This window comes from Cydia fagiglandana, chromosome 18, assembly GCF_963556715.1.
Source record: "Cydia fagiglandana chromosome 18, ilCydFagi1.1, whole genome shotgun sequence".
Lineage (NCBI taxonomy): Eukaryota > Metazoa > Arthropoda > Insecta > Lepidoptera > Tortricidae > Cydia > Cydia fagiglandana.
Window position 1 is genome coordinate 3,166,447 of NC_085949.1, and position 14,822 is coordinate 3,181,268.

General features: G+C 36.2%; 1 protein-coding gene across 1 annotated transcript in view; it reads left to right on the forward strand.

Annotated features, from left to right (window-relative positions):
* The window catches only part of LOC134673238 (neural cell adhesion molecule 2-like), a 448,161-nt gene that overhangs the window by 417,494 nt on the left and 15,845 nt on the right, over positions 1–14,822 (forward strand). The gene's annotated exons all lie outside the window — the stretch shown is intronic.

The following is a 14,822-nucleotide window of genomic DNA, read 5'->3' on the forward strand; positions in this document are numbered from 1 at the left end:
GACGTTCCACGAGGTTCCAAAAGGTACCTTATGGCGGCTGGCGCTTACGCTTATTATTAACGCCGCTCCAATATTCAGTCGGGGCAATGGTACCTTTTGCCGTGGAACGTCACATATCTTTACTATATCTTATCTAGTGCATCTCTATTTCATTTCCCGAATCGCGCCGGAAGTGTAGGATGCCTCAGTCTGGACCCTTAAGGACGACTCACGCTAGACCGGGCCGGGGCTGGGCCAGAGCTTCGTTTTCGATACGCCGTCATAGAAAATGACACGTCGGACGTCTCGGCCCGGCGCCGACCCGGTCTAGCGTGAGTCATCCTTAAGTCTGGCACTGGTGCTGGGGTCTTACGGCTCGGTCACGACATTGAGCGACTTGCGACGGCGGCAGCGACAATATAATAGGTGAAAGCGAAAGGTTCGATCACTGTGTCTCACTCTAACCTATGGTTATCGCTGCCGCCGTCGCAAGTCGCTCAATGTCGTGGCCCAGCCGTTAGCTTCTTAACAACTTCGGTTCTCAATTTTTTATCGAACTACCTTGTTTGCGTTCCAATATTGTGCAAGGCTTGTCCCTGAAGAAAAACACACACTAAACAATTTGTGCTAAGTGGAATGGTCCCTGTGAAAGTGCTTCCCAAACTTTCCGGTCCAGGAAACTTCAAAAAGAAAGTCAATTCCACACTAAAGTTGGCCGAAATTCCTTATTGCCCTAATCTTTATTGCGATAAAAGACAAACACCTAGCAGTCAACTTAAGGCGAATAGTGATGTCCAATGTTATTCAAAGGATTCCTTTTTTAAACTGAGCAAAAATATGAAAATAACTAGCGACCCGCCCCGGCTTCGCACGGGCTGGCAAATAATACAGCTAAACCTTTCTCAAGAATGACATTACTACTTAATGGCGCAACGACCCAAAATGAGTCTTGGCCTCCGACACGAGTACACGCCAGTTGTCTCGATCCATTTCCCGCCAGTTATCGGATGGAGATCGCGCAAGTCCGCTTCAACCGCATCGCCCCAGCGATACCTGGGACGTCCGATCGGCCTCCGCCCTACCGGGCGTCCCAGGTATGCCCTCTTAGCGCCGCGATCCTCCTCCATTCTCAAAACGCGGCCGAGCCAGCGATGACGGTGAGCCTTAGACTCGCCTATAATATTGGGTGCCACCACAAGCTCCTCAATTTCGACGTTTTTGCGAAGTCTTCTCTCCTCACAGCTGCCGTCCTAGTCTAAAAGGCAGTTTTTCGACAAAAGCTAGTTTCGAGATAATCGCAAAAAACCAACCCAATCATCTTTCTTGAATTTCTACGAAACGGTAAAACTTTTTCCATTTTTTCTTTTTGTATGTGGTAGGTATATATATGTACTTATTTTAGGTATTTATAGTATGTTTCTAAACAGCTCAGTTTTTTTTTTATTTTATCAAAAACACTTTAAATTAGTATTACGCTTAAAAATGAGTAGGTCGTACTAGTCAAGAAGGCGGTAAACATGCGTTATGCGGCGTTCTAACTTAGTTCCGAGGTAGAAACTAGGTAAAAACGCCGTATATGTCACATGCTGTCGTTTTGCTTAGTACCAATGAATAATTCGCACTTGAGATCCTAAGTTAAAATACCCTGTAGCAGCTATTCGGCCTTTTTGGTTAGTATACTAGGAAAAATTATGAATTTGACCAGATTTTCGACTAGCGTGCTAGTGTAAAAAAACGTATACCAACAAAAACACCGAATATACGGTTTTATAGATTAGTATTTATGGAAGAAATGGGAATAAAAAACAGTCACGTAGTTTAAATGTTTATTTATATACGAACAAAAAACGCCATACTAGTAGGCTATTATTAAAAAAACGAGATCCAGCAATTACTTTTTGGATTATAATCTCAATTAACATACAAAATTAACATATAAATTGGGTTATTCCCACTAGTTACGATCAAGTTGTTACCAGTGGTAACTAATGGGAGTAGTTACCACTACAATCTTGTTAGGGTTCAATAAAGCCTCTATATTTATAGTATTCTACTTATACTGTTTTTATTACTATTGAACTGTAACAAAATGTTAGTGGTAACTACTAGGAATAAAATCCAACCTTTTACCAGTGGTAACTACTGGGAAACAAATCTCATTAGTTACCACTGGTAACAACTTGATGGTAATCAGTGGGAAAAACCCGATCTATGTGTTAATTTTATATGGTAATTAAGATTATAATCCAAAAAGTAATCGCTGGATCTTGTTTTTTTAATAATAGCCTGGTAGTATAGTGTTTTGTGTTCATATAATAAACAAACATTTAAACTGTACTGTAAAAAATTGCTGGTGGTAACTACTAGGAAAAAATCCCACATTTTACCAGTGGTGACTACTGGAAAAAGAAGTTCCCAGTAGTTACCACAAAACTGAGTTGGTGGTAGCTACTGGGAAGAAAAGTGGGATATAAATTCCCAGTAGTTACCACTGGTAACAACTTGGCGGTAGATACCTAACTAGTGGGAATAGCCCCATAATATGTAACAAATTTTTAGTGTACGGCCTTTCTGATTTTATTTGTATAATAGACTAGATTTACTCGACTCTACTAATGACATTACATACACTTCTAATGAGCATGAGCAACGAAACTTAACAGAGTCCGCAGTAAGCTCAGCCGAATTTTTACTTCCCATAAAAACGGAAATTCGTACTCATTTTAAAACAACGTGTTGGATTGTACTAAATTGCACATACAATGACATGAGGTATATCTATGCCAGTACCTAATTAGTTTATATTCCAACAAAACTAATGAAATGGAGGAAAAATAAGTTTTGTATGAAAAACTTATTTTCGCTGTATTTTTTTCCATGGTATCTGAAGCTACACATTAATTACAAGCATAGATATACCTTATCCTTTTCTGAGTACAAAGTTTTAGAGCAATCTAGCTAATCGTTTTAAAATGAGAGCGTAACTACAGTTGTATGGAGAACCCAGCTTGCTGCTGACTTAAATCTTAGCAAACATTTATCTTTGTAGGTGACCAGTTTTTGCATACACGTAACTCAAAAAATACATAATGTTTTACCGAATTCGTGGCATCTCTAATATTTATTTTAGTTTGTTATCAATAGGCATGGAATTTCATCGCACGGTAATACGTTAGCGAATTATGTAGTCATTAGCAATAAAATTAATACGAATGTATTAATTCCTGCACATACTCTGTCATTTATTTAATTCTAAAATGCCTTTTAGCGGTTGTAATTAAAAATTAGATTCACAATAAAATTATTTTTCTATTAGATTACAAACTCATAGCTTTGACTATTTTAACATACAACTATTATCTAATACACAAACATACCAACCTATTTTAAGATATATATTGTTTTTTTATAAAACGTAATAGATAGTACTGTAATATATAAATACTATGATAAATAAAACGTAATATAATTTGCAGTAATTAATTTACGATATTTCTTATCAAAATCTATTGGTGCGATATGAACTAGATAAAACCTACTTAAGTATTTCATTTAAGTAAAATATTATATATATATATATATAAAAATGTATATATATATATATATATATATATATATATATATATATATATATATATATATATATATATATATATATATATATATATATATATATATAAAAATGTATATATATATATATATATGTGTATATAATATTATCTTTAATTCTCAGTTGGTTTTCGGATGGACCCAGGTTCCATACAAAGATGCCCATGGTCCTTTGTCCTGGTTATCTAAATACTTAGGCGGAAAATGTTATACTGCCCGTAAGAACTCTCATTAAATTTCCCTTTAAAACATTTTTCAATAAGATTTAAACTCTTCATAATGTCAAATACCTACGTGGCTTATAAGGAATTAAACCCGATACGATTAGTCGTAATATCAATTTGATTTTATTTAAATAAAAGCAGTCAAACCGTCCAATGAATAAATAAAACTTAAACAACGTTTGCTGTAGAAAAGTACGTATGAACAATTTCACCATCACAAACTACGCTAGAAAGACGTATTTGCTGTCGAGCGGAAGTATTTGCGAGGCATTTTTAAAGTATATACCTTGATAAAAATGATAATACTCGAAGGTACTAATTGTAAACACTACATATTATTGATAACATATGATGGTAATGCAATAATAAAGTATTTTTTTAACCTTGGCTTTCGGTCAATATTTCGCGCGCAAAAAGCCACCTCCGCTCTCATTCCGGCAGCCACAAGCCTGCGCTTGCGGCTGACGGCTTTTACTTAGCGTAAAGGTGTCTTTCGGCGCGCGGGGAGCATGACGAAGGTTGGAGCATATACTGCGTTATAGACTAGTTAGACGCACTTTCAACCATTTTAAAAGTTTGTTTGCGTTTAATACGACGTCCATACAAAATAAGAAGAACGTATAATAGTTATACGTTTCTAAAGACTATTATGGTGACGTAAAAAAGTTAAGTGATACTAGGCTAAAATGGCGTATGAGACATATAAACAAAAAAAAATATTATACGATTTTTTAGACTAGTATCAGATCTAAAATTTTGCTAAAGATCCTAATCTTAAAGTGCGTATAGCGTCTTTTACGTATTTTTAGCCTAGTTTTTGGCTTATACGTTATTTTAGGCTAGATATAGTGGATAAGATTTTACGCAAACCAGAGCGTAAAAAAACGTAAAGCTGCATATACGTTGTTTTAGCCTGGCTTTGTCAAATAGTCGCTTTTTAGACTAGGAACGAACGAAAATTAGTGCAAATACGGTCTTTTTACGATATTTTTCTCGAAAACTAAGCCACTTATCGGAAAACGGGCCAAAGTGGTCGATGCGTCTCGATCTCTACATTACGAATATCACAAAAAGTCCATTTTGGCAAAATGTCGAAAAACTGCCTTTTAGCTTAGGGCGGCAGACAGGGCCTAGGATCTTTCTCAGGATTCTCCTTTCTGCCACCAGGAGCTTGTTTTCTTCTTTAAGTGTTAGTGTCCAAGTTTCGCATCCGTACATGAGTATCGGCCGTATGAAGAATCTCAAGAATTAAGTACTCTATTGATATGTGAAAATTGCATGAAAATACGTTCAGTAGTTTTTGAATTTATCGCGAACATACCTACAAAACATTCGCGGCCAGGGACTTTGTTTTACAAGGTGTAGTAGTATTGTTGTAGGTACTAGTAGCAATAATATGCTTGTATATAAAACCATATTTAATACATAGGTATTTAATATATTCTAATGAGGCTGTTTCAAGCTTCAAATTATTTGAAGTTCTTTCGGTAAGCTATTGATTTATCTTGAACCTGCCTCTTGGAAATTAATAAAATAACTTTATAATTTTCGGCTCGCAGGCTGTATCAAATATTTGTTCAATATATTTCAGTAACAGGTAGTAATTTAATTTATTAACATCTTAAATTTTTAATGAAGTAGATTTTTAAGACCAACAGCAATCCTCTGTAAATTTTTTTCTCTTCCTACTTAAATGTTAAAAGACAGCGAGACAAATTATAAACTGCTTGTTTGATTTTACAAATGCCATTTGATTTGCAAAAAGCCGCTTCCATACAATCGAAGTTAGGTACGCTCTCATTTTAAAATGACGTGCTTAATTTATACATGAAACTTGACATGAACATTTACGTAACATAATCTGTTTTCGTTGCTAAACATAGTTATACAAAAAAAATACAACGACTAAAGTTTTGAATGTAAAACTCCTACACGCTCTAAATGTAATATACCTAACTCTTAAACGGTACTTGCACCATCCCACTAACTCAGGGCTAACCGGTTAAACGGAGTTACCATGGTTATCAGTACAATTTGACACCGGGTTTACGGTTTAACCGTTTAACCAAGGCTTAGTGGGATGGTGCAAGTGCCGTTAAGTGTGTTAATCCAAAAACGAGCATAACACAACACTAGTCGCCTTAAAATAAGGCCACGTAGTTGTAATAAATGTAGATTGAATGGGACTGGAGCGCCCGGGCCACTCGAATCGGTCGTAAGGGACCACTGTTCTCGACAAGTTTGGCGTAAGTGACAACGGTGATTATTCAACAGCTGCTTTGTTAGATTACTTCCTTTTTCATAAAGTATAGACCGAAAAACTTAGGTGTTATCAAGTACCGTAACTGAGCGTTTTCCAAAAAAAAAGTACATTTCATTCATGTCTTCAAAATAATGACCTCTTGTGCTCATTTTACTCAGAATCATTTGTACATTCACACCTCATACATAAAAAATGTGGCCCAAAATTTTGCATGAAAAAATGTTTTTCCAGTGCGTCACGTTCATACAAATAAAAAACTTCTCATACAAAAATGTGACAATCTGGAAAGAAACTATTGGGACACATTTTTTCATGTATGAGGCGTGAATGTACAAATAATTAGACATGCGCGAAACAGTGCTTCAAAAAGTAATGCTACATCACATTACTTCGTGACTCGGTACGCCGCGCCGGTGCTCGGTATAGCCGAAAGCATCGCAGAGCGAGTGCGATAACATAGCAATGATGGCACATGACGCTATCACAAGTGGCATTATACGTTACGCGCACTGTATATATACTTGAACTGACCATTCATATCGGCGAGGTAATCTATATTAAATCGAATCTATTACGCGCGCTTCGCCCGATCGTTCGCGCTCGCGTAATGAGTGATGTTTGAAGTGATGGTTGATTTTTCGGAGTGATACGTAATGCCATATTACGTGTTCGAGAGATATCTCATTTGTGATATTACGGCCATTACTTACACATGTCTACAAATAATTCTGAGTAAAATGAGCCGAAGAAGTCAATATTTTGAAGATATGAATGAAATGTACATTTTGTTTTGGAAAACGCTCAACTACGCTATTACTACTACAGAGTGGCCCAAAAATACGTTGATAATTTTTTTTCTAATTACTTACGTAACTAGTACGAAATAAGTTAAAAATTAAAACTATACTCTTTTTATGCAACAAAAATTAATTGAAGACAATATAGCCAACAGCCTCCTTTCGCATTGACACACAAACGCAAACGTTTGTTAAAATTTTCAACGAAATGCCGCAGCTTCTCCAAGGATATTTCGTCCCATTCTTTGGTAAGTGTTGCTTTTAGAGCGTTAACACTTTTGTGTTTATTAGTACAGGCCCTTGTCTCTAAGATTGACCGCAAACTATAATCCATTGGATTAAGATCAGGCGAGTAGGGTGGCCACTCTTTTGAACTTATGAATCCGGGGAAATTAGCAGTGGTGCAAAGATAATTTTTCGGGATTCATAAGTTCAAAAGAGTGGCCACCCTACTCGCCCGATCTAAATCCAATAGATTATAGTTTGCGGTGTGGTTATAGGCATATGATGAATAAGTAACAAAACTCGCCAGTTACATCGTTATACCATCCTCAAGTCTATTAGGTTAAGGCTTATGGCAACTTTTCATCAGTGGAAGTTAGAATGACAAGTAAACAAAACTAGTTGGAAAAGGAATGCCAATATTGCCAATGTAAGAAAAAAGCCCAATTTATTGGTATTAAATAAAATCACTATGCTTATTAAATTGTTTACAGATGTCAATCACAATGAAAAAAATAACGATGATCATCTCTGGTTAACGTGGATGGAATTGGTAATACATACTTGGACCGGCAATTGGGTTCGAATCCCACGTTGACCATAGTTGGTCATCCTTCATTTTTTCATTGTGATTGACATCTGTATATACAATTTATAGATTGTAATGTATGTACCACATTACACTCACTCACAATAAAAAAGGGTGTGACGTCTCCTCTTCTAGCTGTCACTGCCAACGTCGTGCCATAATAATCTAACAGATGGCGTTAGGGAGCTTAGAACGCACAAACTACTAAGAAGATACTACGTCTAGAACGCAATTAGTATGAGACCTTACATCGCGCTTACGGAGTTATAATGTCAGTTTCTATATATATAACATCCGACCAACTCTCAATGGACTTCAGTCCCCAGGCATAACACCCGCCTGGAGAGAGTACTCTCAATTGCCTCTCTATATTCTACAAGGGTGAAAATATTAACATTATCCATATTCTTCTGAGGGGATCAATTACTGTAGGTATTTTATAGTAATTTAAATGTTTAACAAGCAGAAACGTCTGCGAACGATGCTTTCAAGCTTAGAATAAATTTAAAAGTGGAAAAATTACTGTCTTGGGTGAGACTTCAACTCACGGCCTCTGGATCGATACTCCAGCGCTCTGCCATGTGAGCCACCAAGACCTTATCTATAGCCAGCAAATCTTTCCACCATATTAGGGGTCAAAAAGACCCTAGCGACGTCTACCGTAAGAGTGTTACACTTCTTAAACGGCTACCGGAGTTCCAAGTCATATCGGAAATTCAGCCAAGACAGTAATTTTTCCACTTTTAAATTTATTCTAAGTTTATATTACAGTAACTTGCAAATGCCTATTATTTTAACTCCATGTTCAGTCAGCATTGTACATACTATATACATTTAATTAGCCAATATACCTAACTACGGTAGCCTGATAGGACTAAGCGAACCAAATCTCGTATTGATTAGTGTTTATGCTTGAGCGATATAATTATAATTAACGTTAACCGATGGAATTCCTGCCTAAATTAATTATTAATAGATTCTCCGAATTACTCCACGTGTTTATATTGATCTTATTTAGCTTATAACATTCCGTCGTCATACATGATACAAAGTTAAATGCCCCGATATTATTACCTATACAGGTTGTTTGGTACATCGTTTGCCATGAAAAACAAATTGGCCGTGATTTTTTTACTACTACGCAAGTAAAAATTTGAAATTTACGAAACACTGTCATAGAAGTTGTGTTGTTTGTGAACACATTTTAAAAATAAGTTACGGCAAATATGTAACAATTATGAATCTAATACGATCATTTATATTCTTCTGCTTTCATAAGTAATAGTTTTTGATTTTAAAAAAGCGTTTTTCAATTAAAAGACATGTCAAGATCGCTTACCTTCTTGCAAGTTCTTTCTAATGCTAAAAAAAACGAACTATAGCTGTCACTGCCAACGTCGTGCCATAATAATCTAACAGATGGCGTTAGGGAGCTTAGAACGCACAAACTACTAAGAAGATACTACGTCTAGAACGCAATTAGTATGAGACCTTACATCGCGCTTACGGAGTTATAATATAATGTCAGTTTCTATATACATATATAACTTCCGACCAACTCTCAATGGACTTCAGTCCCCAGGCATTAACACCCGCCTGGAGAGAGTACTCTCTATTGCCTCTCTATCTTCTACAAGGGTGAAAATATTAACATTATCCATATTCTTCTGAGGGGATCAATTACTGTAGGTATTTTATAGTAATTTAAATGTTTAACAAGCAGAAACGTCTGCGAACGATGCTTTTAAGCTTAGAATAAATTTAAAAGTGGAAAAATTACTGTCTTGGTTGAGACTTCAACTCACGGCCTCTGGATCGATACTCCAGCGCTCTGCCATGTGAGCCACCAAGACCTAATCTATAGCCAGCAAATCTTTCCACCACATTAGGGGTCAAAAAGACCCTAGCGACGTCTACCGTAAGAGTGTTACACTTCTTAAACGGCTACCGGAGTTCCAAGTCATATCGGAAATTCAGCCAAGACAGTAATTTTTCCACTTTTAAATTTATTCTAAGTTTATATTACAGTAACTTGCATATACCTATTATTTTAACTCCATGTTCAGTCAGCATTGTACATACTATATACATTTAATTAGCCATTATACCTAACTACGGTAGACTGATAGGACTAAGCGAACCAAATCTCGTATTGATTAGTGTTTAGGCTTGAGCGATATAATTATAATTAACGTTAACCGATGGAATCCCTGCCTAAATTAATTATTAATAGATTCTCCGAATTACTCCACGTGTTTATATTAATCTTATTTAGCTTATAACATTCCGTCGTCATACATGATACAAAGTTAAATGCCCCGATATTATTATACAGGGTGTTTGGTACATCGTTTGCCATGAAAAACAAAATTGGCCATGATTTTTTTTACTACTACGCAAGTTTGAAATTTACGAAACACTGTCATAGATGTGAAAAAAAAAATATGCACCAAATTAAAATTTTCTAGGCCTGAGAAGATAGCAAATGACTCAACCTATCTGCCGTTTTAATTTCGCAAACGATGTACTTACCAAACAACCTGTATATGTGGCTTTTAATACAACTAGTAGGGTTAATACGATATACGATATAGTCGCGGAGTGTGATGGTATCTACTAATATAATATAACAAACGCTGCATCTACTTGAAAAGCGACAGTATGGAAATTCCAAAACAAACATGAATTTCTATGCAAATATGTCGTCGTGGTGTCATTTGCACACTTTGCCGAAGCCGAGTTAGCTTAGGCGGACTCTAATTACCCGCACATTTAGCCCAAGCCGTATTTAATCACTTGGCTGGGAAATGAAGACATCCGTCACAATGACGTTGGAGACAGAACGCCATTAATAAAGCTGTAAAATAAATAACTACAGATATAGTGAATAATTATTTTTCATCGTATTTTAACGGAGTATGAACGTGTCTTGCTATTTCAGTCAGTCTACAAAAATTACTGAGGTTGACTGAAGTAGCATGACAAATACGAACGTTTCCGAGAAAATACGACGGAAAACAATTATGCACTACATTTATACTGATGTACAGTCGCTATCAGATATATCTGAGCGGTCAAGGTGTTCACAATATCTGAACAAGCACTCTAACGCCCTGACAATAGAGGCGTGTTCAAATATTTGTGAGCACCTTGGCCGCTCCGATATAACTGATGGCGACTGTAACTATACCTACTTTTGCACTTTTAATTTCACAGTTTGTTATATTATGAATTTTATTTATGATACAACCTTACGACTAGCACGATTTGCAATGCTCGTGTGCTCGAGTGATTATGATACAATAAATTATCAATATCACAGTCCTAATACAAATACAAATACAAATACAAATAATTTATTGAGAAAAGTATAAATAGTACAATGATTGTTCTTAAAGACTAAGAATTTACATAGAGACACGTGGTTTACAGATGCCTGAACTAGGATTCCCTGTGTTTCAGGCAGCGAAGGACAATATTAAATTTATTTATTTTTAATTATTCACTTAATTATGAACTATATTTATTACACAAAACAACTGTATATCACCTTAACAAAGAAGTAGGTTCTTAAGTATTAAAAATCACAGAACAGAATTAGGTAATCATTTTACGACTATTAGTAGGTTCTCTGTATCATCGTACGTCATTTTTTGAAGGGCGCGTCGTAGTGTGTTCTTACAACACGCATAGCTTTGTGGGTATAAGTCTAGTATTGCATTTAGCCTGTTGTTCAAAAATGGGCCCAAAAAGACAAAAAATCTAGATGAAAAAATGTGTTTTCTTTGTACTGTTTGGATACATATAATATCTTTGCGCCTTTTATATCTATATTCAGAGTTGAAAGGAGTTCTGGCGTGCTGCTTTAGTGTTGTGCTTAATATATATAATTGACGAACTGTTAGTACTTCACATGATTTATAAAGGAGGTCAGTAGGGTATAAGAAGGGCCGGGAGGTAGCTACCTTTAGTAAGGCTCTCTGGGCTCTTTCTAGGGTTAGGAGTGTAGTTTTCGCTGTGCCACCCCAGGAAGAAATGCAGTAAGTTAGTATCGATTGACATAGTGCAAAATATACTTGCTTGATTAAATTTGGGTTAGCGATTGAACGAAGTTTTTTGAAAACAAACATTAACTTTCGAACTCTATTGCACAATGTTTCAATGTGATTTTTGAAGGAGAGGGTTTCATCTATCATGACTCCCAAATACTTAATTTTGTCAGTATTAGCTAGTGATTGACATGAACAGAGATTATTCGATTTTTCCTTACAGTTATGTGCGTAAAGTTTGATGTTATGTGCATCCGGCTCTGTTTTCCGCATGGAGAATCTTATAAACTTAGTTTTGTCAGAATTCAGTGTTAGTAGGTGAAGTTTAAGCCAGTTAGTTACAGCATTAAATCCGCGTTGTGCGTACTCGTAGACCTCGTTTATTGACTTTGCGGAAAAAAGTAGGGCAGTGTCATCTGCATAGGAAATGATTTTGCCACTATCTATTTTTAGATTGCATAGGTCATTAATATAAATTAAAAATAAGGTCGAAGCCAAAACGCTGCCTTGCTGCAAGCCAAAAGCTGTGTTTTCTAAATCGGAACTGATAGTGTTATCTATTTTTACGCATTGAGTACGTCCGTCTAGGTAGCTCGCGATTAATTTGAGCTGTGTTCCTCTAATACCTAGTGCTTCAAGTTTGTGCAGTAAAGTGGAAGTAGAAACAGTGTCAAAAGCTTTTGCGAGGTCCAAGAAGATTCCAATTGTCTTGTTTCCCTTGTCTAATTCCTGAACTAAATAGTCAGTCAATTCGTGTACAGCATCTGCGGTTGATAACTTTGGCCTAAAACCAAACTGTGTCTTTGCCAATAATGCATGCTTCTCCAGATATTGTATAAGTCTATTATTAATAATTTTTTCTAGGATTTTTGTGGTTGCTGGTAACAGAGAAATCGGTCTATAATTTGTTACTTCAGCTTTGCTACCAGATTTATAGATAGGGATTACAATGGATTTCTTCAGACATTTCGGGAATATTCCTTCAGAGATGCACTTTTGAAAAATGTGTGTTAGCGGTGGAACCAGAATGTGTTTGAAGGTCTTTATTATTTTGTTCGAGATGCCATCCCAACCAGCCGCGGAATCTTCTTTTAAGGTCATGATAATTCTTTCAACCTCAGCTTCATCCGTATTAAGTAACACAAATGATTTGGAAGCTTTGTTTGTTTCGGATAGTATTCTTAAAGGGGGTGACGACGAATCGCCCTGAAGTCCCGGGACCTTTTCAGCCAGGTTTTTGCCTATGTTAACGAAAAACTCATTTGTGTTATTTGCCGCCAACAATTTGGACGGACCTACTTGCAAAAAACTTGCAGATGACTCACGTTGCTTTGTTGTGTATGTTACGTTTCTAAGATATTTCCATACTAATTTACTGTTTTTTCCAGCAATTTCCAGCTGTGTTTTGTCGTAGTGTGATTTAACGTTTTTCAGTAAGTTGTTACAAAAATTACGATATCTTTTATACGACAATTGCAATATAAGATTGTCTGGGTTCGCTTTAGCTTTTAAGTGTAGTTTATCCCTGTGTCTCATAGATCGAAGTAATCCCGGGGTACTTAATCCATGGTTTTTTGTTATAATTCTTGCTATTAAGACGTGTCTTATTGGTGTTAAGTAAGATTGCTTGTTGGACATTTTTAATCAAGTACAGCATACTATTTTCTGCATCAGCAGAATTATAAACTGGGCCAAAGTCAATATTGCGTAAATCATCTCCAAGTTTGTTAATATTTAATTTATTGACAAATTGCGTGCGCGTGCATGTATTACGTGATTTACGATAGAGGGTTAGTAGGGCAGCTCTGTGGTCGGTCACTGTAGAGTTAGTAACAAGTGCTAATGCCGAAAAATTTGATTTTACCATAATATGATGTAGGCATGATCTAGGCATGCCTAGATCATACATTTTAAATTCTGAATAGGTAGTTAACTAGTCCAGTTAGCTACTGCAGTTAGTTTCTGTTTTACGGAACTGGCTTAGTCGCCTTAGTGAAGCATATCAGAAGTCATTAACCATTCTCCATTTTGTTATCATGTGTCCCATACACCGTTTATTACGAGCAACCAAATGTCCACATCGAATAATCCCCAAGTTTATGCCGTTCTCACCTCGACCGTTGTCAGAGTAATGTATTTCTCTATTGATGAGAATGTATGCCCGGCCTAATGTTGGTAGGAACTCGAGTCCTTTAAATCTGAATTTGAATAACTCAGCTCGTTTTTACGAGACTCTGCGCTTAAATAACTTCTGAGTCTTTTAAGCCCCAAGAAGTCTAGTGTTGAGTCTTTTTTAGGAGCAACTCAAAAGGACTCGAGCCTCCGAATAAAGACTCCGTGAACAATCAAATAGGTTTTAGTTTTTTCCTAAATAACAGTAAAGACATTAAGCGTTATTGTAGTATTTATGTACCTACCTAACCCACAAATTTTACATAAAACCAATGTATTTCGAAATTGTTTAATAAAAAAATCAAGTTCTCTGAAAAGGACTCAAGTCTCTACTTGAGTCTTTTTCAGAGAACTTGATCTAGATTCTGAAAAACTGAGTCTTGAAGCAGAGGACTCAAATGACTTGAGTTACCCAACAGTAGCCAAGGCCCCTGTAGGATCTAACATAGGAAAGCTATCGTATGAGTCAAAATCAGACGCTTAACTTCAAACTCGGGTAAATCCATCTGTCAGATTATGCGATTTTGGTATTAAGAAAAGGCAATAGGGTCGATATTTGCTGAGAGGGTCGAATCGACTTACCCGAGTTTGAAGTTAAGCGACACAAATGCTCGGGCCTTTTGATGATGTGAATCTTTTTGTGTGAAATGGGTTTGCTTTGTGAAATCGGTGACATATCGCTGACCCAATATTACAGGGTTCTATGTTTAACTTTTATCGAACTGAAATTTGAAAATTATCATATTGACATTGAGTCGAATTTCAATTATCTTGAAAATGTAATATAGAACCCTGTAGTATTGGGCCAGCGATATGTTGAACGATTGATGTAAATAAAAGTCTTGTTATACAAAAGAGGGATACAATACAGATTTTATCTATCTCTATACAATGTCACGTTAAAGTCAAAGTAGTGAT